The 26,752-nt window shown below is 42.4% G+C and overlaps 1 protein-coding gene and 1 long non-coding RNA gene across 3 annotated transcripts in view; one reads left to right on the forward strand and one right to left on the reverse strand.

Annotated features, from left to right (window-relative positions):
• Positions 1 to 317: 317 nt before the first annotated feature.
• LOC148126452 (uncharacterized) lies at positions 318 to 13,499 on the reverse strand. 2 transcript variants are annotated; one of them, XR_015743294.1, is made up of 3 exons: positions 13,188 to 13,388; positions 8,616 to 8,679; positions 318 to 455 (listed from the first exon to the last, which is right to left on the reverse strand). It is a non-coding gene; the product is annotated as an uncharacterized LOC148126452 (long non-coding RNA). The 2 variants fall into 2 exon arrangements; XR_015743293.1 differs by lacking the exon at positions 318 to 455 and adding an exon at positions 5,343 to 5,428 and having other exon boundaries at positions 13,188 to 13,499.
• Positions 11,582 to 26,752, forward strand: part of ZHX2 (zinc fingers and homeoboxes 2) — a 59,628-nt gene continuing 44,457 nt past the window's right edge. Inside the window, exon 1 of the mRNA XM_026703616.2 lies at positions 11,582 to 11,865. The gene's annotated coding sequence lies outside the window, so the exon portion shown is untranslated. The remainder of the gene's footprint in view (positions 11,866 to 26,752) is intronic.

A 26,752-nucleotide genomic window follows, 5' to 3' on the forward strand; every position in this document is an offset into this window, starting at 1 on the left:
AAATCTGCAGCACAGAAGAATCGGGATGACAGAGAGGCTAAGAAAAAAAACCAGAACTCTATTTTCTTCCTTCCTTATTTTGACTGTCTGGTTCTGCAGCAAAATTATCATTTTGTGTTGATCCTCCTCTGTTGTTATGGAAATGCTTCCTAGATGACATTCAGATATCACAGCAGGCTGGGAAGTGAGAAAGCCAGCCGAGGACAGGATTCAATCATCATCCAAGCCAGTAAAGGAACTAACAATTCCCTTCATTTGTATAACCAACAAGGACAGCCAACTACCACGTAGCCTTTTTTTTAGTAGAACACTGCACCCCTCCCTGCAACCATCGGTCATCAATCCTATTTGCCATGGTTGGGTACACCTGGCCTCTAAGAGAAACTCGGTTTCATAACTTGCAGCTGATTTCCTTGAGATCCAGATAAACCTCAATTTGCTATTATTCAGAAGAGCTGTGAAGGAAATATGAGGAAGAATGAGACCCCTTGCTTCATTCCACCTGGTTGGGCATACTTGCCATCTTCTTTATGGATTTTATTGTAATGTTTATTTCAATTTTATTTTAACTATTATCCTCATATTTCCTATTATCTTCTTCTATTGGTATCTTATTCCTAGGGTGTCCATTCCCCCTTGGCCAATAAAGAATCCTATCCTACCCTACCTCACCCCACCCTCCACCACACACTACACTGCACTATTGGGAGATGGGTAGCATGTAAGTTTAATAAATTGTCTTCACCATCCTCATATGCTAAACTTGTATGCTTTTAAACATGGCTGGGGCAATTATAAAAGAGAATGGGAAAGGTTCCCCTCGCATATACGTGCTAGTCATTTCCAACTCTAGGGGGCAGTGCTCATCTCCACTACGAAGCCAAAAAGCCAGCACTGTCTGAAGACGTCTCCATGGTCACGTGGCCAGCATGACTAAGCACCAAAGGCACGCAGAACGCTGTTGCCTTCCCAACCAAAGTGGCTCCTATTTTTCTACTTGCATTTTTACATGCTTTTGAACTGCTAGGTTGGCAGAAGCTGGGACAAGTAATGGGAGCTCACTCCATTATGCGGCACTAGGGACTTGAACTGCTGAACTGCCGACCTTTCTGATCAACAAGCTCAGCATCTTAGCCACTGAGCCACGGGGGCAATTATATGTTATGTCAACCCTGAAGCTGACCTGACCGAGGCCATTTTGAGGCTTCAGTGTTGCCACACTGGAGCTGAGGGATACGGAGGGAGGAATAGAGATAGCTGGGATTTGTAGCAAAACGAACTACTTTCTCCTGGGAACCAAGGACATTTCCACAGGTGGCCAGAGAGATGAGGAGTGAAGTTACCAGGCAACCAGACAGAATCTTGATTAGACCATGTGATTGACTGATTGGGGAAGGGGAAAAACTTTTACTTTTAATTAGGTGAAAACCACAGGAACACTCAAGAGTCGGTTTTCACTAGCCTGTTGCCAATATGATATACTAAATAAAACTGTTCTTTGATGAATCATCCTGCCTTGGAGTTCTGTTTGCTATGGGTGTATTACTTGGAAACCTGACAAGTTAGTCTGTTCGATGAACTGGGGTCTTTTGATTAGTTTACATTCCATATATGCAACCCAGAGAATAGCTTAATTCAATGACCAAATTCAATATGGTTTTGGACACAGTGTTGAGGCTGTAATTAATATTACCTTGCTGTAATACTAAAGGATGTTCAGTCTCATGTTCCTGTAAAGTTGTTGTTGTTTTTTGTCAGTCAAGGGATCTATTTTTAGTTTTATTTTTCTACTGAACACCAATTATTTACTTTTTTTTTTTTTTAGGCTAGAACAAGGTAGCTAGTTTCTGATTCTGTTTACACAGCAGATTTCTCCATTTTTAAAATATGCTATACAACCCGTGACCCACTGAGTCATGTTTCAGAGATACTTCTGTGCCTAAACAGAGAAAAAGAATGAGCACATCTGGGCAAAAAAGCAGTGAGAATGGGGATGACTGCCAATTTCCTGCTGGCTTCCCCACTGAGTTTCCTTGTAGGAAGCTGGCAAAGCACTTTGGAAATGATAATCACATGGCCACAGCTGACCTTGGCAGCATGGCAGTTCTGAAGCGATCACAAACATGCCAAATTTCAATCCCACAGGAGTGATGGGTCTTGGATTTTGGACACATTCTGTAAGTTAGCCCATCTGGGGTATGCTGACTCAAAAACTATTGTCCTGTGACGCATCATTTCACCCAATTGAAGAATACAAACAATTGAACAGATACGAGAATTTTAGTATATAAACATATCAATATGAGATGAATCCATAAGAACAGCCTTGGAATAAGGATGTGTTGCTGTAATCCGAGTCAAGATTTTAGAGAAGACACCCATAATCCAAAAAACTTGCATTGATCTCGAACTGCTACAACTAAACCAGTATTTTTTTTAAGCTTGGCAACTTTAAAATGTGTGAACTTCAACTCCTAGTATGCTGGTTAGGAAATTCTGGGAACTGAAGCCTACACGTCTTTAAAGTTGCCAAGTTTGAAAAACACTGATCTAAATTAAGTTCCTAAAGGAAGGAAATTGATCAGCTAAAGCTATCCATCAATTAAAAATAACAGAAGTTGGGTGAGAACATCTTTTTAAAAACACAATCTGACAAATGCTGCAAAAGTGCCTGCAATGAGAACATTGCAAGTTTATAGTTTAATGTGTGAAGCTATTATTCCTTCCTGGAAGTCAAATTTTGACATCTTCTTATCCATTTCTTGTGCCAGCAGATTAAATCCAAGGATCAACAGTTAAGAGCTGATCTCTAGTGAGTTGACTATCAGTGAAATTGATTGTAGATGCAAACTATGGCTCCAATGAATATTCTATTCTATTATACATCCATTAAATTATAAAAACTCCCTTTTCACGGCCCTGTAATCCCTTAATTCGGGGTAGAGTCTGGGCGACTGTATGGAGCTGAGCATTTGCTGGATTGCCCTTCCTGATGCCATTTTAAGTTCACAGCAGATTTTTGTTTTCTTTGCACCCTAAGAGAGAAACATCTACTGCTACCTATAGGATTGAACTCTCAACCTTCTGAATGAGAGGCGAACATCTTCACCGCTAGGCCACCATGCCATTCAATGTCCATTGAACTATACAGGCCAATAATTCCAGTTGCTTAGCATTAGAAAGCACCTACTGATTGAGTCAGGATTTTATTTCATTAATTAGGATTGAAACATCCCTAATTCAGTCTAAGGGGGAGGAAATCTGAAAAAATATGTTGTTTGGGAACGACAGAAAATGGGAAAGAAGAGTGACCTTAATAGAGTTCACAAACCAATTTGAGCAGTTTGAAAGTGTACTATTTAAAAACTTGTGTCTCAATTCCAAGTCTTTTATGATTTACAGGCATAGTGCAGCTAAGCTATTAATTATTCAAAGAGGCACCCTTTAATTACTTTTACCCATTTAAACCATTGCTGTGTTTTTCACAGCCTGTAGCCTGGTATTAGAAAATCAAACACAAAACGGGAAGAAAAAAAAAACGATAATTTTAAAGCTCGGTAAATATAAGCAAGCGTAAAACGGCCTCCGCTGAAAAGAACTGTTATATGTGGAAGCCAAAAGGGCATCAAATCATGGTAGCAATTTGAAATAGTAAACGCCCGGCTCTCCGCACAGTTGAAGAACAATTAAAGCGTTATTGAGAAACTGAGGTTTAGAGGTAAGAATAATTGTTGCCAAGTTCATTCATCACCAATGAAAGATGTAGGCATTTTGCCATGGAAGTCTAACTACATAGACTTGGAAGTAATATTTATTTGGATCTGTGTCACATGACTAATACTAATATTTATTTGTGTTAAGGAGATACTCCATTGCATTCAGTTTGACTCCTAATTATTTTAAGAGCGTAGACATGTTGCTTTCTAGGGAAAAGGGGGAAATGCATTGTGCTGGTGTGTTCCATCTGATATCCAGCTCCTTCATTTGACCCTTGTTATCTTTTCCAAGATCATTTTTTCCCCGAAAGCCATCACTCTGCTAAACAAATAATTCCCTCAACCCTGTTCAACTATTACAAAGTCTGCACTACTATCACTGTTAATCTTCTCATCGTTCCTTATCACCCATCCCCTCCCACTTGTGACTGTATGACTGTAACTTGTATACTTACAATTTATATTGACTGTTTCCTAATATGATTGATTGCTTATTGTACCCTATGACTATCATTAAGTGTTGTACCTTATGATTCTCGACTCCTAACGAATGTATCTTTTCTTTTATGTATACTGAGAGCATTTACACTAAGACAAATTCCTTGTGTGTCCAATCACACTTGGCCAATAAAGAATTCTATTCTATTCTATTCTATTCTATTCTATTCTATTCTATTCTATTCTATTCTATTCTATTCTATTCTAAGCCAGTGTTTTTCTCAAGTTTGGCAACTCTATTATCTATCTATCTATCTATCTATCTGTCTGTCTGTCTGTCTGTCTGTCTACCTAGCTACCTACCTACCATCTATCTACCCACTATCTACCTACCTTATCTACTGTCTATCTACTATCTACCTACCTATCATCTTTAACTATCTAAATTATCTAAGCCAGAGTTCCCCAATCTTTCTGAGTTGATGGCCCGGAGTGGGGGAGGAGGGGAGAAAGAGGAGATGGTTTTGTGGGAGGGGCAGACACATGTGCATGTGTGTGTGGGGATGCAAGCCAGAGGTGGTATTCAGCAGGTTCTGACCAGTTCTGGAGAACCAGTAGCGGAAATTTTGAGTAGTTCGGAGAACCAGAAAATACCACCTCTGACTGGAGACTTTACAATAGCCTTCCCCTACCACACCCACCAAGCCACGCCCACAGAACTGGTAGTAAAAAAAAATTGAATCCCACCACTGTTTAAGATGCATGGACTTCAATTCCCAGAATTCCCCAGCTAGCCTTGGTGACTGAGGAATTCTGGGAGATGAAATCCACACTTCTCAAAATTGCCAAACTTGAGAAACTATTGTTTACCTTTTTTTTTTTAGGCTAGAACAGGGCAGCTAGTTTCAGATTCTGTTTACACAGCAGATTTTTCCATTTTTAGAATATGCTATACAACCCGTGACCCATTGAGTCATGTTTCAGAGATACTTCTGTACCTAAACAGAGAAAAAGAATGAGCGCATCTGGGCAAAAAAATCAGTGGGAATGGGGGGGTGACTGCGATTTCCCGCTGGCTTCCCCATTGAGTTTCCTTGTAGGAAGCCAGCAAAGCACATTGGAAATGATAATCACATGGTCACAGCTGATTGTGGCAGCATGACAATACAGAAGCGATCACAAACTTACCAAATTTCAGTCCCGATTGGTCTTGGATTTTGGACACATTCTATAAGTTAGCCCGTCTGGGGTATGTTGATTCAAAAACTATTGTCCTGGGATGCATCAAGAACAACAAAGATGATTAGCGGGCTGGAGGCTAAAACCTACGAAGAGCAGTTACAAGAACTGGGTATGTCTAGTCTAGTGAAAAGAAGGAGCAGGGGGTGACATGATGGCAATATATAAACCAATAATATATGTTTGTAGCTTTAAGACAAAGTCACTGTGTTGATTTGTACCATATTGATTGGTTGTGTTGCGAACTGCCCTAAGAGTGAGCTAGAGATCATAGCTTGTTCTCTCTGACATTCTGTCTCTCTGACATTCTGTTGCTATCGAAGGTTCTCTGTTGTATTTATGCTGTGCTTATACTTTGATATTTTTGTTTACTGTAAATGACAAAGGCAACCGGTAAGAAGACTTTGTAATTGGATATTCTTTGGATTGTAAAACGTATATAACCTGGGCCGTTTATTGGACTGTGCTATTTCTTAAACTTTAACTCAATTTAATGTATCTGTGTATGGTTGAATAATTATTCATAACTACTCTCATAAACGTTTCCATGTGCATATCCTTGTTACTCAAGGGTTATTCTGTACATATCATAACAGAAACTAATGAAGGAGAAAAGCAACCTAGAACTAAGATCAAAATTCCTAACAGTGAGAACAATTAATCAGTGGAACAAATTGCCTCTGGATTTTGTGGGTATTCCATCACTGGAGGCTTTTAAAGAAGAGACTGGACAGCCATTTGTCAGAAATAGTATAGGTCTCCTGCATGAGCAGGGGTTGGATTAGATGACCTCCAAGCCCCTTCCGACTCTGTTACTGCTACTGCCTTCTCCCTCAGGAGATCCAAGCTATGGCCTGAAAAACCCTGCTGGAGAAAGGAAAAGGGGTTTTTGCAAAGAACGTTGCCAAAGAGAGCAAGGAATGGTCAAGGTTGAACAAGGTAAAGAAAATGCACAGCAATTCTGATGAAAATAAAAAGAAAAAAAAAATTGCCTGGGAAGTTGATGACAACAAAAAGCCAGCAACAAGTGAAATTAAAAATAAAGATAGATGGGATGAAATGAACTATGAGAATGCTGGAAGGAGTATGTTAGAGATTTGTAAGAAAATGATAGGGGAAGGGAGGGAGGGAGGGAGGGAGGGAGGGAGGAAGGAAGGGAGAAGGAAGGAGGAAGGAGGAAGGAAGGAAGGAAGGAAGGAAGGAAGAAGAAAGAAAGAAAGAAAGAAAGAAAGAAAGAAAGAAAGAAAGAAAGAAAGAAAGAAAGAAAGAAGAAAAAGAAGGGAGGGGAAAGAAAGAGAAGGAAGGAAGGTCCTAAATGCTTTGAGAATTTTTTTTTTAAAATATTAAATCTGCAAATGTAGATGTAACTGGAGAATGTTCCATGTGTGTTTATAGAGTGGCTGCCCAAATTCTTTTAACATGTCTATGAAAAGTTCATATGCTTGACAATGGTGGTTACTGTTCCCTTAAAATCAAAAGGAATGATATCAACAATGAATGCAAAACTACAGGGGGGGATTAGTTTGTTAAGTGTCCCCAGGAAGGTATTTGGCAGGTTTTGATGGAAAAGATTCAAGAAGTGACAACATAAACCAACTGGGAAATGCAGAGATGTTTTTATGGTGGGCAGATTGTTTTGCCATGCTCTGCTTTACTTTTTATTCTTTTGTGGCTGTGACAAAGGAACTTCAACATATGTTGAATTAAAGAATCTGAATGATGAAGTAGTAGACATGGAGGCCGAAAAATTAAAAAGTATAAGTTGAGGATTTGTTGCAGTATTCACTAAAAGCCGACAATACATGATTACTACATGATAGAATTAAGTGTGAAAATAGATAGAATGCTAAGTGAATGGATAGGCATTGAGGCAAAAGATGTGTGATGTCCACTTAGTTGTTTAATGTACATGTAATAAACATGTAAGGGGATATTAAAGATATTGGGTATTAGATGTTGGAGGATGTTAGAAGTTGGGAATGTAGTTGTGTATGTAGACAATACAGCGCTGTTGACGGAGAATCAGATGGTTTGCAGAAAGTGTTACCAAGAGTGTAATACCATAAGACATATGGATGTGAAAACTAAGGTATGAAAATAACAAAGGTAGTTGAATTTGTTGGGGAAATTTGAGTGAACAGTAGCAAGTTATATATGTATGACAAAACCTAGATAAATTTTTAATAAAGATAGGAAGATGGAAGAAGGCATTTTAAGATGTGCAAATCATACAGAATGACAGTCGGTAGCATGTGGTCAAAACTGAGTATGAACGAAACAAAGTGAAAACAGTTGTGTATAAAAATATGGCTATGGCCCTTTTGCCTTATGGAAGTGAGATCTGGACGTATTGGGAGAAATGTAAAAGCTGAATGAAGTGGGAAGGCTTATTTAAGAACTGTTTGGGCAGAAGGAGAAACAGGACCCAGAACAAATCGATTCTTAATAAATATGGAGAGGAATTGAATATGTCTCGTGAAAAAAACACAATTTCTACCAACCTGCCTTCCATCGAGGACCTGTATACTGCACGAGTCAAAAAGAGGGCTGTGAAAATATTTACAGACCCCTCACATCCGGGACATAAACTGTTTCAATTCCTTACCTCAAAACGAGGCTATAGAGCCCTGCACACCAGAACAACTAGACACAAGGACAGTTTTTCCCCGAACGCCATCACTCCGCTAAACAAATCATTCCCTCAACACTATCCAACTATTTACTAAGTCTGCACTACTATTAATCTTCTCATCACTCCTTATCGCCCATCCCCTCCCACTTGAGACTGTATGACTGTAAATTTGTTGCTTGTATCCTTATGATTTATATTATTCCCTAGTAAGATATGATTGCTTATTATACCCTATGACTACCATTAAGTATTGTACCTTCTGATTCTTGACGAATGTATCTTTTCTTTTATGTCCACTGAGAGCATTTGCACCAAGACAAATTCCTTGTGTGTCCAATCACACTTGGCCAATAAAAGAATTCTATTCTATTCTATTTTTCAAAAGAAGGACTAGGGGTGACATGATAGAGATGTTCCAATAATTGAGGGCTGCCATAAAGAAGAAGGGGGGGAGGTGTCAACCTAGTCTCCAAAGCACCTGAAGGCAGGACAAGAAGCAATGGATGGAAATTAATCAAAGAGAGAAAGCAACCTCGAACCAAGGAGAAATTTTCCCACAGTGAGAACAATGAAGCAGTGGAATGGCTTACCTTCTGAAGTTGTGGGTGCTCCATCACTGGAGGTTTTTAAAAAGAGATTTGGACAACCATTTGCCTGCAACAGTAAAAGGTTTCCTGTTTGAGCAGGGGGTTGGACTATAAGACCTCCAAGGTCCCCACCAACTCTGGCTATCGTGTTCTGTTCTGCATGAAAAAGTGAGGAACCCTGTACGCTGAGGTGGTTTGGTCACCCAGGGAATGAATGAGCAAATTACAAAACAACAATAAGAAGGTTGAGCAAATGGCTTGAGAGTCACTGAAAATCACGCTTTGATAGAGGAGAGAAATTTAAAGAACAAAAGGCGGAGGAGGATCACTTGGTGTCTGCCTGTGAAAATGAGATGCAGATCTGGTTTGTTAACCCTTCCTTCCCATCTTTCTTTTTTTAAAAAAACTTCCTGCTCTAGCCAAAAGATCTGGGATTCTCGGGTAACTTTCCACCCACGTATAAATCAGAACTGACCTTACTTAGCCGTTTTCCAAAGTTGGTTAGATCTGACCTTACTTAGCCGTTTTCCAAAAGTTGGTTAGATGGTACCACCTGAGGGGAGGAGTGGAAGGCAAAGGGAGATATTTAAAAACCAAGCCGTCCTTGACCTCAAATTGCCTGATCCCTCAACAAAGCAGAGACCAAACAGGACGACTCAAATTAGACCTCTCCATCCATTCATCCATTTTGTAGAGGAGTTAAAAGTCAAAACCTTCCCAGCGCAAGAGGCTGCGCAAGAGGGAAAGGATAAAAGGAAACCCCATCCTCAAAGGATCGGCGCTGGGTGGAAGGAGTCTTCTCCGCGGTTCTTTCCGGAGAGTAAACAGGCAGATAGGATCCTGAGCTCCCTTCCGCGAGGCTGCGAGGTATATTATTCTAACATCTCAGCCACAAGCCCGCTTTTCCGCGCAGGAAAGCCGAGAACGCGCAGCATTCAAGCTATCCAAACGGTAAGTGAACTCGTCGCCGCCTGCTTCTCCCTCCTTTCCCCGAAGCAAGGAAAGCGAAGCAAGAATTATGTATTCCGGAATTTCTAAATCTGGATCGCCACTTGGTCCATTCTTAAAATGAATTATCAATGCAAACTTTTAATGGATGCACTGCGGTGAATCTAAGGGGATACAGGTCTTAAAGGGAGACGCGACGTCCTGTTTCAGTTTTCACCCTCCCTGTTTTTACAGCCTGACCCAAGTTTGAATTTTAAAGACAGCCGGACCCAGACAAACAGGAATGTAAGCGTGTGGGTGAGAACATGGGATATTATGCTTCAGAAATTAACTTTCATCACAATGAGCAGTGAGAACCCAGACAATGTTGGTTTATTCATAAGACATTATTAGGCCATGGCTCAGTGTGAACCACATTAGCCACTTGTAGCAAGCAAAACAAGCCCTTTATTCAGTCCCCAATTTTCCTAGTTGGGACTTAAAATCAATGTATGATATCCCTAATAGTTATTCCCCCCCCCGTTCAATCGTCTCCGATTCTTGCAGACTGCCTGGTCAAATCCCTGTTTTCTTGGCAAGGGTTTTCAGGATCATAACACTAATTAATACTTTTATTACGTTTATATTGCCGCCGGATTCCCAACCGTTCCCTAGAGACTTACTTTAAGGATAGGTTCCCAATTACGAAATTTGGAGAAAGAAAACAATCACCTGAGTTGCATTCACGGCATCTCAAAGCAGGCGGTGGTAGTGATGGAAAGATTTGAAAGGGGTCCAATTCCCATCTAATCAGGAGACAGCGCAATACTTTTAAAGCCCACCCCACCCACTCTCAAAATTTAACCGGAGCAACAAGTATCCTGGCCGGCGGCAGGTTAAAGCAAGTTGTTGGGTTGTAAAAAATCAAGACCCAAGAGAGACGCCCCGAAAGGGCACTTCTGAAAATCTGCAAAAAAACCTTAAAATTATAATGCACGATCGATCTCCGTGAAGCTAGCCGGGCGCTACAGCTGCACTACTCCGTTTTTCGGCCCCTTGGGAGGTTGGGCTGATTTGCAAGGCCAACTTCACACACACACACAGAGTTAGCTACTTTCGTCCGTGAAATTAACGGTATTTTCAATTAAAGATTCATCTTCCAGGTGAGGGGGCGTGTGAACGCGCAGGTGTGCGTGCCAAACACCCACACCTCTAGCTGCTTTTGGAAATGAGGGCAGAGATTGTTTTTAAGAAGCGGCCAGGCTCCCTGTTGCAGGATTCAAGCCTTACTCAAGAGGTGGCGGGGGAGAGAGAGAGAGAGAGAGAGGAAATGCATCGGTGCGCTGCCTCCAGAAGCGAGCTAGAGTTAACCAAAATATGAACCTGCCTTCTTTTTTTGCACCGACCTTCATTCTGAATTGCTCTTTTGGGGGAAATTGTGTGCTCAGCATCTGGCTTCGGGATTCCACGGTCCCTGCTAACTAACTTACCTGGGAGTAAGTCCTACCGGGTTTAGGGAGAGGTGAAAGAAGTAAAAGCTGCGTCCAGCCTTAAAACCCAGGGTGTTGGGGGCGTGTCCGGGAACAAACCTTACTTTAGCAGGACTTCTTAACTCGAATCTCGACTTAAACTAAGGACTTAACTTCAGACAGCTAGCAATGAATGAGACGGACGGCATCCGAGATAAGAGATAGCACCGATGTCTTTTAAGTGTGAAGATGCATTCCGTGTTATCTCCGTGGCAAAAGTTTAATCCTCCTTATTACTTTCGGTTAAAATTAACTGCAGTGACACCAATCTTCACATTTAGGAGGGAATAAAAAGCGGATAAGATAAAGGGAAGAGTCCTTAAAATCCGCCGGGAGAAGAGGACGCTCCTTTTAAGAAAGGCGCTGACCGCCACCCCCACCCCCTTTTCCCCCCCTTCTCCTCCCCGAGTTCGCGGTGCAATTTTCGCGTCAAAAAACTTTCCAAGCAAACCCAGGGACCCCGATAGAGGAGCTGTGTGGATTGTATCGTATGCAAATACGCAAGCTGACGTAAGAGATCATGTGGGTTTTGGTGTAGATCGCCACCACCGATCGGAGAGGGGTTTTTTTTATTTTATTTTATTTTTTATTTATTTATTTTAAAATCCTACCGTATGCCTTTTTTTCCCCCTTCCTTTCCCCCCCCCCCCATTTTTCCCCCTTGCCTAGAAAGGGGGCGATTTGTTGGAAGTGAAAGTCCCGGACCGTCTCCTCGGCGTTCTAGAACGCGCACCGAGAGTTCCATTCGGGGGTGAAAGTTCTGCGCCTCAGCGTTCCAAAAAAAGCTTTGATCTCAGGTAAGGAGGAAAGAGAAAAAAAAAAAAAAACTTCGCCCTCCCTTTACCCTCCTCTCGCCCGCCCTTCTTTTAAAAACACACACCATAAATTTAAAAAAAAAAAATTTTTTTTTAAAGCGCAGCAGCAGCAGCAGCAGGGGGAAAATAAATAAATAAAGGAAGCCTTGCATTGCCTTGCGAAGCCAGACTGGATATGTTCCTTTTGGCCACATGGACTTGGGGGGCGGGGGGCGGCTCTGGCTCCCGAGCTGCTAGTCCACCAAGCGATCCACTTAGACCTAACTTTTTCCGCCCCTCTCCCCGCTAAGGGAAAAAAAAACCTCCCTTTTTTTGGGGGGTTAGGGTTTTTTCAAGACTTCGGTTGGAAAGAGGAGGGGCGAAAGCAATAGAGAATACAATTCAAATTGGGACAAAAAGAAAAGGCACGGACGAGGGGGAGACGAACGCTTTCTCTTGCCCTTCTCTCGACCGTGCCCACCGCAAGTTTTGGAAGGGAGGGGGAAGAGGCTGAGAGAAAGAAACGAAAGAAAAAGCCAAGCTTTCTCTCTCTTTTTTAAAATTATATATATAATTATATATATATGTCTACGTTTCACTATGTCGACATCAGCAACACAAAATATGGCGTCCGCTTTGGAGAGGGCGTTACGTAGAGCCCGAGAAAGACGGTCTTGAAAAAATCGTGGCTTGGGGAGGGGAAAGTGGGGTGGTGGAAAAAAAAGGCAACCCCCCCCCCTCCTCCTTCCGCCGCCACCCCCTGCAACCGGCAACTGAATGCAAAAAAAGCAAGTGGCGTTTTGCCCTCTTCGAAGGAGGGGTGGCGGTCCTGGGAATTAGCAAGGCACAGCAGAAAGCAGCCGGTGGGGGGGCACATACTACAATTTCCAGGCGAGAAATGGGCACAGATTTGCAGTTGGGTTTCATTCTTCCCTCCCCTCGGACTCCCCACCCCCCGGGTAATTTAGCTTTAAGGCAGCGCGCCTCGGAATATGCTAGCTTGCAATTCTCAACCGCCCCAACCGCCCCGCCCCCCCCCAAAAAAACCCCATCCCCTCCCCGGCTGCAGAGAGTGTTTAGCAATGGCAGGAGACGTTGCATTATTATTTTTTTACCCTTGTAGACCTGCTTTTAAAATGAGCAACGTTGAAAAGCCAAAAAACTCCATCCGTTCTCCCCCTTTGGGCTTCCTAATTATTGTTCTGTCTCTTCCCCACCCCAGAGATGATGAGGATGAGGATGATGATGACTATTTTAATCTCGCAGCTCATCCCCCCCTCCCCTCCGTTAACACACCTCCTGCTCAAATTCTCTTGCCAAAATACCTGATTGCGGTTCCAAACCGGCCCTGTTCCAAAAAAAAAAAAGGCAAAACAAAAACGCAAAGTTATTCCTAACGGTGTGGGGTTGGTTTCATTTCTGTTTTGTTCCTGTTCCAAAGGTCTCTCCATAATCGGGAAGAAAAAGAAGGGGGGGAAAAAAAATCTTATTCAATGCGTTCGGCACATGCCATCCCCTTTGGAAAAGACTTCCAGGTTACGGATGTGTCTGATTTTTAATCCCACCACCCCTCCTCCATTAATAAGTTTTCTCTCCCCAGGATCCTGTGTGCATTTGTCCTTCCCTCTGGAGAGAATGTAAATAGCCAAGATTTCTTCTCTCCCCCAGCCCCTCCACACACCATCCCACCTCTGAGTTGGAGAGAGACCGATTTCCAAGGAAGTGAAATTGCTATTTGCTGAAACCTTCCCACCTGATCGTTTTGACTTCAAAGTCATGTGGGGTTTGTTTTTTGTGTGTGCCCTCCACGACTTCCGGATCTCCTTTTGTTTGCTTGGTGTGGGAAAGCTGTACAGCTGGGTGTTGCACATCTTTTTTTTTTAAAGGCACCAAGTCCTTTTTTTCCCCCTCTCTCTCCCCCTTTAAGATGTCCAAGGGCTTGGTTCCCTAGCTCTTCTGCTGGTACAGAATCTCAGGTGCAAAGGCACAGTTGAGTGGTTTCTTGAAGCTTGGTGCGCAAATCGGTGGCTGCATAATATCTGGTCTTAAATATATAAATAAATAGCATCTTAAATAGCATCTTAAAGGGCTCACATTAGCTCATGTTTCTCCTCTCACACAAAACGTACCTTCCAGACATTGCTAGCTAGACATGCTTCACCGGTCTAGATTGAGGAAAGAGCATTTAGTATCCAGCTCACTGAGAAACAACGTCCACTAGCAAGTTTGGTACACATACACAGGTAGAGGGAACAATGGAATCTGTGCCTCTGCTTAGCTGGAACTGGCATGCCTGCAAACAGCTTGTGACAGCAGTGATGTAATAATAAAAAAAAACATGGATTTTTTTGCTCTGATTGGGTTTATGTAACCCGCGTAAGTCATAACGTTATATAAATGCAACGAATGAGATTTGGAAGCCATGGTTTATCATTTAGCATGTGCAGGCAACCAATCTTGGTTTAGTCAATGGTCATGAGTTAGCAAACAGACTGATGCAATTTGTGGATCTAACTTTAAATCTATATATGTAAAAGTGAAATACCACTCATGCATCATCACAAAATCTCCAGAACCGGAAAGCCTACAAGCTTGAAATTTGGCATGTATGTTCCTCTTGGCTTCTAGGTGCTCACTAAGAAAGGATTTTTCGAAAGGACCATCAGACCATTAATATTTCGTATATTATTATTAACACGGTCTGATGCTAAGGAGTTCTACTCCCCCTCCCCACCTGAACTGTTCCAAATGCAAAACACAAGCAGAGGAGAGGAGTTTCAGTTTTAGTTTCATAACACCAAGTAGCTTTAGTACAGAGCAGTTGAACTAAGCCATGCCTAGCCTCCTTGCTGTCTCTTCCTTGCTCCCACAGCAAATACTCTTTCAGTTTCCAAACAGCCCTCAACTCTCACACACTGACAGAACACTAGCCTTATGAATACTGATGGATGCTGGTAGGCAGAGGCAGAATTTTTTCCCTTATTTTCCTCCCTAAAACCTAAGCCCAGCCACATAGTTTCGCAGCGAAGCACGGGTCATATATCGAGCTAGTCATATATATGTGGTAAGATGTAGTCCAGCCATGTAATTTTTACAATGCTTTATATAGTAGTAATCTGTATTTCACTGAACTGGTTGTACATTGTCCTGAAGAGAAATATCTTGTACCGTAGCATCTCCCATCTCTCCAATATTGGCATCTTGTTTGGTTTTATTTTACTACTTTATTTTATTTTATTTTATTTTATTAAATCTATATGTTGCCTTATCAAGTGATTCTAGTTTTATTCAGTGATTCTATATCAAGTGATTCTAGTTTTATTCAGCCTCTTCATAAAGAACCTAGAGAGTTTCTCAACCTTTGCAACTTTAAAATGTGTGGACTTCAACTCTCAGAATTCTCCAGAATAAGCTGGCTGGGGAATTCTGGGACTCGAAGTTCACACATTTTAAAGTTGCAAAGGTTGAGAAACACTGACCCAGAGGATAGAGCAGAAGGAATGTTTATGGCGCTTGAAGATGACCTCAACAAGCTAAGGGAAATAGCTACTATCTTAGAGGACGTAATTAAACATACAAATACGGACTGGGAAGAGTGGCTTGGGGTTTGGTTGTGAGAAGGATTTAGATCAAGGGTTTTCAAACTTGGCAAGTTTAAGACTTGTGGACTTCAACTCCCAGAATTCCCGAGCTTAACATGACTGGAGGAGGAATTGTGGGAGTTGAAGTTCATAAGTCTTAAAGCTGTCAAGTTTGAAGACCCCCGATTTAGATGAACATAAGGAAACTAGGAGCCAGAAGGCCAGTGAGTTCTTAGGCTACAATGAAGAGAAGGGTTACACCTGACTCATGAGAAGTAATACTGTCAACGTGACTCTGTTGATTTGGTCACCCTTGGAGTGTTGTGTCCAGTTCTGCACCTAGGAAGTGTGGAGATGTGTGAATGGGTTCAGAGGAAGAGTTTGGATGAAAAGAGATCCGGAAACCATGCTTTATGAAGAATAGATAAAGGGGCTGGGCAGGTTTAAAAAACAGATGACCAACAGTATGTGATTGCAGTCAACACAAGGGGCAAAAGAGAGATGGATCTATTTGTGGAAAACGATAGCTAGAGGAAGACCAGTAGATTGCAATTAAAAGCAAGTCATGCTGCAGATTATGCCAGCTGAGCCATGGACAATATCCCACATGTCTAGGATTGGGAGTTTTCAAAAGAGTGAATCTGGATGTCACCGTTTTCTATACTAACCAAGGGTTGGACTAATTGATCCCCAAACCCCTTTCGTTCATTCTGTAATTCAGGTTCCAACCTTTTCCAATTCAGGGTGCTCAAGTAGTATTCCCCAACCCCATAATCCCCAACCCATTGTGATCTCTCCATCTTAGTACCTTCCAGACATGTGTTTTTCATAATCTCAGATGGTTCTAGATTCAGGAGTGACTTTAGCACTGTTAGGAATTGATTGTCAGCTCCTGAATTTTCTATTTGTTGAAAATAAATAGCTACTCAACACCCTTTTGTACACCCCTTTTCTTTTTAACCTTTTCAAACATTTTCCCATTTTAATCTCATTACGGTGGGATATAACTTAATAAAAATTTTAGCTGCTTTTCAAGCTTTTTTTTTTTAATTTTAAAGAATCTTTGACGTAAGTACTTCAGGATGTTTTGTTATTCACAATGAATAAGGAAGGAAGCAATTAGAAATAAGTGTATAACTATCCTTATATAATTACAGTAAAAGTGATATGTAATATATTTTTACCCTGTTCCTTCTCTGTGTTACCGCCTGCGGCTAAAAAGATGGAGCAAGAACACAGTGTAGATAAGTTTGCTCATTTTTAATTATTTACTTGAAATCTTGTACCTGCTTTTGTAAAAATCAGCTTCGGTGCAGTTTCAAGGGTCTTTTAAGAGAACCAGATAAACCATAAGCAGCTTAAAGAACAGGATCTACATCAGCAAATGAAAAAGATGTTGAGTGATGTTTAAAAAATGTATAGTGACATAAACAGCTATTCAGGCCTAGCATTGGTATAGCCTGTGGATATAAAAACAGATCTTTTGGGTCTATGTGAAATGATAGTTCTATTTTCGTCTGTGTTGGGCAGACAATATGTCAAGTATTGTGTTCTGGTACTTTAAACTGAAAGAAGTTTAGAGATTAGAGACAGGAAACTTATTAGATCAGAGACTGAGAAAAATGAGAAAGTTGATGTTGGAGAAGAGCAAGGGAAATGGGAAATGCCACACTCTTCAGATACTCGAAGAGATGCCCACGAAAAAGACCAATGCATGTTCTTTTTTCATCCCAGAATTCTTCAGTTATAGGAGGTTTGGATTCCTTCATGGAATAGGGTTGGTCTGAACGACTCCTCTAATTATTTGATTCTCTGATCTTTCAGAATTAGGGTCTTATACTGGCTAACCAGATGCTACTCAGAAGCTACAGAAAGGCCCAAGCACCCGTTACCATACACTCACGTTATAGCTGTTTCTAACCAAGCAATTAAAATTGAGATGAATACACTTTTGTCACCCGAGATATTGCCATCCTAACTAATACGGTAGCTATTGATTAGGACTGTAAGAACTGGACTGCAAAGTCTGGATCATCGTAGATGGAAGCAAAAGAGCTAATATTTTCAGTATCTTCTTGCTGTCACCTAGTGATTGTCCACAGTTCTTCAATCCAGATTTAGTAGTAATTTACTCGATTTTGTTACCCATTGTGAACATCTCAACTCCATTCGTAAAACCATTCAGTTTGGTATACTATGGTATACAACCGTGTTGGCAAACCTATGCCATGCATGCTGGAAGTGGCACGCAGAGACATTCCCCCAGCATGTGAGAGCTCGCCCGGAAGAGCCCCACTGCGCATGCACACGAACCACCGCTGCCCAACAGCTGATTGTCAGGTATCTGGCGCGCATGCATGGGAGACACACGCTCATGCAGAGATGTACAGCAGACGCTGGGGGTCACAGGCGCATGCACAGATGGATGGCACACGGAGTGATCACGTGCGCATGCGCAGAGTTGCATGCGCACGGGGTGTGGGGGGGGGCAGCACGCATTGCCTTCTGGGTGCTGGCACACGAGCGCATGCGCAATTATCAGCAAGGGAGCCGAAAAAGGTTTGCCACCACTGGTATAGGATGTACTGCCATCAGTACATCCTATACCATAGTAGCAAATAACACAGATATTTGGGAACTTTATGAAGAATAATTACTTTTTTTTATCCATTTTGAATGTCCCCTTTTCTTCCTCAGGAATGTTCAGATGGGAGCTTTGAGGCTTCTCTCCCTTTACAAATTTGAGGTTGGTCCCTAGACCACCCCAAAGATTACTGCCAGATGGTTTTGGATGTCATTAGCAGAAAAACATAATTAAGTGGGAATCATGATAATCACCGTAATTATAATTAAACAGTCTTGGCACCTTTCGCTTTGATGGGTTCAATCCCAAGCGTGTCACCCTTAATATAGTGTGTGTCTTCAGCTTGCAAAAAGTTGAGCATCTCTGTTCTGGCTTTGTATTTTGAGAGTGTCAACCCTACAAGATAGGCCAGATCAGGAATCAAACTCCTTAGGAAGACCAGAACTCAATTTAGATCAGATCAGCCACAGAATCTTGCAATCCAAGAAAGCAAGTGAGGAAGGAGTCAGTCTCTTCTTGGTGCTATTTTCCTTTCCAGGATCTAAGTAATGCTTCCATCCTTTTTGTTTAGCTGTAATAATGTCTGATTTATTTTCCTCTCAAGGTCACATCCATGACTGTCTTATAGAGAGGGAAACCCTTCCCTATCGATTGCTGCATAGCTAAAGAGAGGTCTAGAGAGGTCTCGGATTTCTGCTTTGGTTGGTTCCATCAAAGGATTGTTGGTGAGGAAGGAGAAGGGGACAAAATGGCCCTTCACACGATCAAACATGGTTTCGGGTCTTGTTTAATGAAAAAGAATGGGCTTCCTGAAGGACAGGCTGTGTAACGTACACATGTGCAATCCAGGGATGTAAATGTGAGCTAGTGAGATGGCTCCACAATTGCTAATATCCCTTCATCTGTTTTTTAACTCAGTTCAGTTTTTCTGTGTTTTCATTGTTAATCATTATGGTGATTTTAGGCATGGATTGATTGTTTTAACTTCTTGTTTAATTTTAACCTGGGTAGCTAAAGTTACAATCTCTTGTTTTGCAAGATGAGAAGCCATATCAATTAGATGGATGGGTGGGAAGCATTGGTGGTATGCTAACGGTTTGGCCCGGTTCAGCCAAACCGGTTGTAAAAAATAGCTACTGGTTTGGCCGAACTGGTAGTAAAAAACACTACTGGTTCTGCCAAACCAGTTCTTCTGATGATCAGCTGAGAGGATAAAAGAAGCGACAAGCGCATGGGCGGGCGGGAGCTTTTTGTTTCTTCATCCTTAGTTGATTGGTGCGTTAGGGGCGCATGCGCATTAGGGGCATGCATGCAATCACCCATCAAACCGGTAGCAACCAAGGTAGGAACCCACTACTGGTGGGTGGATGGAATAAACAGACAGTTAGATATGCCATCATAGAAATGTTTGAGAAAGACTACAGTCATTCACCTGTCTAAGAGGTTCTTGTATGCTTATCAGAGAGGGCCAGCAGAACTTTCATGCTTTTAAGATGCCTATTGATGTTTAACTAGGTCTGTGATACCTTAGAATATTAACACAGCCAATAAGCAGTGATATATAGGGCATGAAGGTTCACACTTTTTGTTTGTTTTCAAGGATCTTGGTGATTTAATTAGCACTGGGGGGAGAGGAATAGGGGAGGGCTCTTTTGCTCTGACAGTTGCCTAGTCAGAATCCTCATGTCCAAAGTGCCGTTCTTCCCCATCTTTTTGGAAAATAAGTGAAATGACCTGAGAAGGTAGTAATTGCATAAAAATGTCCAAATACTTTCTCTCTCTCTCTCTCTCTCTCTCTATCTCTCTATCTATCTCTATCTTTATCAGTCTATCTCTCTATCATATATATATTGTGTGTATTAATGCATCTTTTAAATTAGAAGGAAGAGCCATTTCTATAGGGCCTTCCCCCCACTCTCTTACACCCCCACACCCCCCCACACACACAGAGGGAGGAGATGTAGAGGATGCACCATACAAGGCTGAGTGGGCAAAAAAAATGAGCAAATTTATAATCACATAAATCCTAAGTGTATCTTATACTAGGGCTAGCTCACACACATAAATCAAGCAGTAAAATTGATTGTGAACTGTAGGAGAATTCTTAAGATCAGATGATCGGGAGATATCCTCAAAAACTTTTGAAAGATCAAATGTCAAGGATGTTCTCACCATTTGCCTTTTCTCCTAAATAACATGCATTTCAAGACATTAATCCAGTTTGTGTGTGACATAAAAATACCATTAACTACCATAATAAGATATTAAATCAACTATTTTGCCTCCATATTTCATTACCAAAAGTAATTCAGAGGCAGCAAATAGTTCCAAATTAGCCCAGCCTTACTTTGAGCAGAGAGGGCCTGCCATCTGCCTGAAACTCAATGCAAACTGCAGCTACGAAACGAGATGTTCCAAATTGGAAACACAGCAGGGGACACGTGGTTAAATCAGGTCTCATGAATATAACTAAGCAGTAACGGATGTGCCTACGGGCTCTGATCCCACTTAAAAACAGAGTTCTTTGCCCCTTGACTCGGTAGAAAGGCTGACCCACATAAGCTAGCTGAAAATTAGTTTCAGGTTTCTAAAAAGTTTCCTCTTCCCTATTTAGGGCAGTTGAACAGATCATTTGTAAAAAAAACAAAAAAGCGAGGTTTCAAAAGGTGGCATCTCAGCAATTTTTGTTAGCGAGCCTGGAAAAAATAGATCAAACAAGCAGGTTGCACATGGTTACACAGGAACGAATGTTTTCCTCACCTCCGTATTCCCATACTTCCTGCAAATTGTGTTCCTCAGGATTATTACCCACCTGCCTAGTTGTGGCAGATGAGGCAGGGGAAGCCAGAGAGATGAGAAGACTTGTCATGAGAACATGTTGACTGATACACTGTTCTGACCAAGGCTTCCTGAGACAGTAACAGTCACGTGCTTAGTCCCCAAACCCCTCTTTTTATTTCAATGGGTGTGAATTATATTCATTCACAGCCCATAATGTATAGTTTGTGAATAGTCCAACAGAAAGAAGTCTGCCACAGTCTTTTCGGGATAAGGTTGATAAGCACCCACCTTTATCTCCCTTGAAGTGCTGCCAATGACTAAATTGCCAAATTAGCTGTACAAGGCCAAACGGAGCACAAAGTCAACAGAGAGCTTCAGAGGTTAAACCAATCAGACCGAACAAAGTTGCTTCCTGCAAAGGCTCATGTCCAAGTGAGTGTTCCAGGCTGAAAAAAGACTGCTAGCTTGGGCTATTTCACACCTTGTTTCTCAAGTTAAAACCTGTTAAAGGCTTATACAAAGTAGTAACTAACTGCTTTCTTTTTTAACGTGGGAAATTGCACTGCCGTTATTTGAAGATCTGTGATCTTGGGGGCTCCGTGAAGAAGACCTCATGGCTTTAGGGGACATGCAGCGGAAGTGTATAGTAGGGGCCAGTTTCCAGCTTCTCAGGTTTTCTCTGGTGTAAAAAGCCTCAGCCTTCTCTAGAGAAGAAGAAAACATCCTGAAAGTACAGCATTAGGAGCCTGTTGTGCAAACCAACAGTTGCAAACTTCTCCATTACCAGTGCAAATAACTGCCAAGCCGCTGGTACGTAGGAAAGCAGTTGGAAAGGCAATAAAGAGATCTCCACTGTTAGCGTACTTTGAAAATGTTGGCTGGGAAGTAGTTGCTGGGATTCCTTTCACACCATTCGTTTCCAAGTTGTAGCAAAGACACTCTTCAGAAGGGTGTTCGGAAAAGAATGACTTTAAGTAGGCAACAGAGAGCTTAACAGGGATGAGAAATACTCTTAAGACCTTAATTTAATGTAATTAGGCACAGTGCATGGAAGTGAAACCAAGGTTGTACCTGAACATAACAGAATAACAGAATTGGAAGGGACTTCGGAGGTCTTCTAGTCCAATTCCTTGTTCAGGCAAGAAATCTTTTGCCATTTCAGAGAAATGGTTGTCCAGTCTCTTCTTAGAAACTTCCAGTGTTGGAGCATTTGCAACTTCTGGAGGCAAGTTGTTCCACCGATTAATTGTTCTAACTGTCAGGTAGTTTCTCCTTAGTTCTAGGTTGCTTCTCTCCTCGATTAGTTTCCACCCGTTGCTTCTTGTCCTGCCCTCAGGTGCTTTGGAGAATAGTTTGACTCCCTCTTCTTTGTGGCAGCCCCTGAGATACTGGAACACTGCTGTCATGTCACCTCTCCTTCTTTTCATCAGACTAGACATACCCAGTTCCAGCAACTGTTCTTCATATATTTTGGCCTCCGGTACCTTAATTATCTTTGTTGCTCTTCTCTGCATTCCCTGTAGAGCAGGGTTGTCAAACTTGTGTCATCACAGCATCATCACATGACATACCGGGACTTTTTTTCACTAAACTGGGTGGGGTGGGGCCAGCACACGATGCATCCGGGCCGCGAGCCTCGAGTTTGACAGCCCTGTTGTAGAGTCTCAACATCTTTTCTTACATTGATAAAGCACCATTTATCAATGGTGCAGAGTGTAACTCCCTCCTGTCCATTGGATAGCAAGACAGCTTTTAGCCATCTGGTGCCCTACCGATGGGTGAAAAAAAACCTCCCATAAATGTAGTCCTCAACTTACGACCACAATGAGGGACCAGATTTTCCATTGCTAAGCAAGTCAGTTGTTAAGCAAGTCATGCCCAGTTTTATGATCTTTTTTGCCAAGGTGGTTAACCAAATGACTGCAGTTATAAAGTGAATCATACCGTTCTAAAGCAAATCTCTCACCCCCCACCCCTTGAGTTTGCCTGTCAGAAACCACTGGGAAGCTTGCAAATGGTGATCGCATGACCCCAGGGATGCTACGCCCTCGTAAATACATGGTCAGGGTTCTGACAAAAATACTTCTCTGGTCTTTTAGAGTTGTCATACATCCTGGTTGCCAAGCACCCAAATTTTTTATCATGTGACTATGAGGATCCTGTAAGGGTTGTAAGGGAACCCGTCATAAAGTCGGTTTTTTTCAGTGCCATTGTAACTTTGAATGGTCACTAAACAAACGACTGAAAGACTGCAAGTCTTCTCAAGCAACAAAACCAGGGGTGGGCTGGCTATGGGTTCGCACAGGTTTGGGCGATCCTCTAGCTAAGGTTCTACCCAGTTCGGCGAACCCGTAAAGTCCACCCCGCCTCTCCCAGGAGTCCCCACGTGGCCCGTTTTGGATGCCAGGTGAGTACAGAGCCCGCGTGGAGCCTGGGGAGTGCAAAAAAAACTGGTATCCCAGAGCCTTCGGAAGCCAGAAATGGGCCTGTTTCTGGCCTCCGCAGCCCGGAGAAGGCCATTTTTGCCCTCCAAAGGCTCAAGGAAAACCTCTGGATCCCAGGGAGGGCGAAAACTCCTCCACCCCCCCGCTGTGGTGCAGGAGGCCGGCTGGGCCACGCCCATCCAGCAACCGGGCAGAGAACTGGTTGTTGAAATCTTCGAAGCCCACCCCTGAACAAAACTGTGCCATCCCAATTTCTTTGAATGTTATGCAGAGGTTTGAACTCTTTGAATTGATAAACAGTATGTATGGCTTTTGACAGCCTATCTCTAAGCTTTGTAGGCATCTGGAACTGGTAGCTCTCTCATCATTAATCCCTTTCTGAGATTATTTAAAAGCAGATTCTTAACAAATGGGTCTCTGCAGCAGCCCAGTTCATGGCAGACTCTCGGTAACTTTTTCCCTCCTGCTTTTATTAATGGTTTGCTTTTTAGCAAATGTGTAAGCCCATTAACCACAGCTTATAGGCTGCTGGTCTGCTTCGAGGAGAGATCATTGTGTGAAAATCCGCCAACATTCCCTTTCAAACAGAGCAAGGATGATATATGTGTGTGTGTGTGTGTGTATACACACACGGTGCACTGCCGTGATTCCAGAGTGTGAAAAGAAACCCCAGGGCAGTTAAGTGAGCTGAGAAAGTGAATTGATTTCTTGTTTTAAGGTCAGCAGTCTGCATTCTCAAACGTTTACTGTTTTTATCTTCAGGGGCTGCTGTTTGCTGAGTGAGGGGGCTGCATTCAGTCCCTTTCTGGCCAATTATTAAAACAAGACCCTCTTCCCGCTAAAATGAGGCACCTTGCTGAACAAACCAGTTTGTGGGTGATTTGCATTTTATTTTAAACTAGGTGATAACCTGGCGTTTGCCCGGGTATTTATCCCAATCATGTATTAGACAGGAAAATCATGTAGTCGGGACTTACACTGTTGTAGTGTCTCCAATGCAGCATCATAAGTCGTCTATTCCTCTCGGGGTTTTCTTGTCTATGCTAGTGTTTCATTTTTTTGATTGCACATGGCCAATCACCTGACGTTTCCTTGGAGTTCAGAGAGGGAGCCCCCTTGTGGAGTACTGGAGTCCCGTGAAGCTGTTACCATGGCAAGTCCACTGTCCTGTACAGTAGAAGCCATTTTAAGGCGCAACCCCCCCTCCCCTAGGGGTGTTAGGGTTGTCTTACTCCCATAGTATCTGTCTCCAGAGAGTAAGTCATGTGTACCAAGTTTGGTTGAAATTGCTCAAGGCGTTCCAGAGTTATGGTGGAACACACACATTCACCTGTTTTAATATATATAGATTTTCTGCTCTCTTTGAAGCAGAGAAAAAAACCAGGAGGGGAAACAAGGCCTTAACCACCAGCAGATCACACTGAGAACAAGCTATGCTCTTCAGACACCTTAATCTCTCATTCAGCAACATTGTGGTACTACAAGAATTGTGACACCTCGTTAAATTAGCTGCAGAATCCTCATTTTGGCAGTTCAAAGCTTTGTTATCAAAATAATAAAAGTTCAACAGAGGTGTGCTCTGCATGCCAAAAAAAATCCATTTCTAGTTGAATGCCTGGAATTAAGTTTGAAAAATAGTACTGCTTAATATCCCGGTGAATGGTTGCTACTCAGACCAGAGGGAGGCATCTTTCTAGGCCAGGGTTGGCCAACTATGGCTACTGTACGACCTGTGGACTTCAACTCCCAGAATTCCTGAGCCAGCCATGAGTCCACAGGTTGTTCTAGATAGCGAACCTATGGCACATGTGCCAGAAGTAGCATGCAGAGCCATCTCTGATGGCACATGAGCCCTCGCCCCAGATCAGGTTCACTGCGCATACGCGCGTGCCTCCCGCCAACCAGCTGATTGTTGGATATCTGCTGCGCATGCGCGTGGGGTGGGGCGCACGTGGGAGACGCATGCACATGCGCAGAGGTGTGCGGGGGGCATGCACACATGCACAGGGGAGCATGGAGGGGTCACGCACCCATGCATAGGGGCACAGAATCGTGCATGCATTGCATTATGGCTGCAGGCACGTGACGACGATCACTATTCTAGGATAATGATACATTTGGAATTTTGAGAAGGAGTTCCAGAAACCCTCCTTAAAATGGCTGTCATGATATTAGGGCCAATCACAAAATATTTTTTTCCTTAGAAGACAAATTAGAATTAGAGGTAGTCCTTGACTTGGACCGTGGAATTTTCATCATAAATCATGACTCTGATAAGTCAAAGCACCCATGTATGGCATTCAGCTTTGTTCGGGTATTTTCCCACGTCATTGTAGTTGTGCTTTTAAAGTTGTAGCAACGTTTCGGCAGAATCTCATCTGCCATCGTCAGGCTTCTGTATAGTGTTCATCTGTGAGTCCGGCTTTTATAGTGGTTTCAGATTTAAATTTGGGGCAGCCTATTGCTGTTCCAGAATGGTTTTTTTCTTCACCCTGATTGGTTGGGAGTCTTGGTCTGTGTTTATTGGTCGTGGAGTTCGCTGTGTTCTGCTTGATTGGCGTTTCTAATATCTCCTGTCTGTTTTTTGGCTCTTTTTGTATCTTGATTGGCTGGCAACATTGTGTTACTTTATTGGAGGCCTTTAGTGCAGCTTGGCTCCGGGTAAATGGACGGCTATCATTAGTTAGGAAGCTAGGTTTCATCTGGGTGCCTGGTTGGGGTGTGTTTGAGCTGGAGGTATCAGGGGGGATCTGTCTGTGTCCAGGTGTTTGCCTGGCTTGTGGTGTGGAGATTTTTTTGTTTGTGAGTGCAGGCTTCCAAATGATTGACAGTCTGGTGGAATCATGTCTTCTGTTCATGCTTTCTGGTCTTTTTTCAATCTCTATGGCTTCTCTGATGATTCTGTGGCTGGGGTTTTCTATAGTGGCTAGGGTTTTGGTGCCATTGAAGTTGATGCTATGACCTGTGTCTTCCATGTGTTGGACTAGTGAGGAAGTGTATTCCAGCTTTTTGACTGCATTTTTGTGTTCATCCAGGCGGGTACTTATTCTTCTATTGGTCTGTCCAATGTATGTGGCCGGGCATGATGCACAGGGGACTTCGTATATGTTTATTCGTTAAACACGGAATTCAGTCAACTGAACATTTTAAAATGTGTCACAAATATCATTGACTGGCACTGATGGTTGATACGGGTTGCTGCCAGCATCCTAGGTATCAACCAAGTATCTTTTTAAAATGTATGTTGTTCCGAATAGCGCAGTCTTTTTGCAGCTCCGCTGGCGCTACAGCAGGAGGCTGCAACTTCTTGATGTATTTTGCAAAATTCTTTGACACGGTACTAAGTGCTCTGATGATAATGGGTATCACTGTTACATGTTTCATCCATAATCGCTTAGTTTCGATGGCCAGGTCATCATCATCATCATTATTTTAGTACATACAAAAGTTATAGGTAAAGAGACCCTCAAAAACATCGCCACAATGAAGTCCTACCTGTT

Source organism: Pseudonaja textilis, chromosome 3, assembly GCF_049901715.1.
Source record: "Pseudonaja textilis isolate UNSWEBS1 chromosome 3, rPseTex1.2, whole genome shotgun sequence".
Lineage (NCBI taxonomy): Eukaryota > Metazoa > Chordata > Lepidosauria > Squamata > Elapidae > Pseudonaja > Pseudonaja textilis.